The following is a 786-nucleotide window of genomic DNA, read 5'->3' as shown; positions in this document are numbered from 1 at the left end:
AAGACTGTTCTTGTGGAATTTTAAATGTGATATTTGGAAGCCCTTAGAGGGCTATGGTGAAAAAGAAAATATCCTCAGAGAAAAAGTGGAAAGACGCTTTCTGACAAACCATTTTTTGATGTATGTCTTCCACTCACAGAGTTACAGCTGTAATTCGTGGAGCTGTTTGACAACCTTATTTCTGTGGAATCTGAGAACTGATATTTCGGATCCCGTTGATGACTTTAGGGCCAAAGGAAATATCCTCCGATAAAAATGAGAAAGAAGCTTTGTGAGAAACTCCTTTGTGTTCTGTGAAATCATCTCACAGAGTTACAGCTTTCCCCTCTAGAAAATTTTCGCTAAGACTGTTCTTGTGAAATTTACAAAGTGATATTTGGAAGCCCATGGAGGGCCAGGGTGAAAAAGGAAATATCCTCAGATAGAAGCTGTAAAGAAGCTTTCTGAAAAACTTCTTTGTGTTCTGTGAAATCACCTCACAGAGTTACAGCTTCCCCCTCAAGCAGCCTTTCGCTAAGCCTTTTCTTGTGGAATTTGCAAAGTGATATTTGGAAGCCAATTGAGGACTATGGTGAGAAAGAAAATATTCTCAGACAAAAATTGGAAAGAAACTTTCTGAGATACTGCTTTGTTATGTGTGACTTTCACTCACAGAGTTACAGCTGTATTTCTTGGAGCTGTTTCCCATCCTTATTTCTGTGGAATCTGAGAACTGATATTTCGGATCCCTTTGAAGACTATAGGGCCAAAGGAAATATCCTCCGATAAAAAAGAGAAAGAAGCTTT

The sequence above is a fragment of the Mandrillus leucophaeus genome, unplaced genomic scaffold (assembly GCF_000951045.1).
Source record: "Mandrillus leucophaeus isolate KB7577 unplaced genomic scaffold, Mleu.le_1.0 Scaffold1245, whole genome shotgun sequence".
In the NCBI taxonomy this organism is placed as follows: domain Eukaryota; kingdom Metazoa; phylum Chordata; class Mammalia; order Primates; family Cercopithecidae; genus Mandrillus; species Mandrillus leucophaeus.
The sequence above is the reverse complement of the archived record's forward strand: the minus strand, read 5'-3'. Positions refer to the sequence as shown.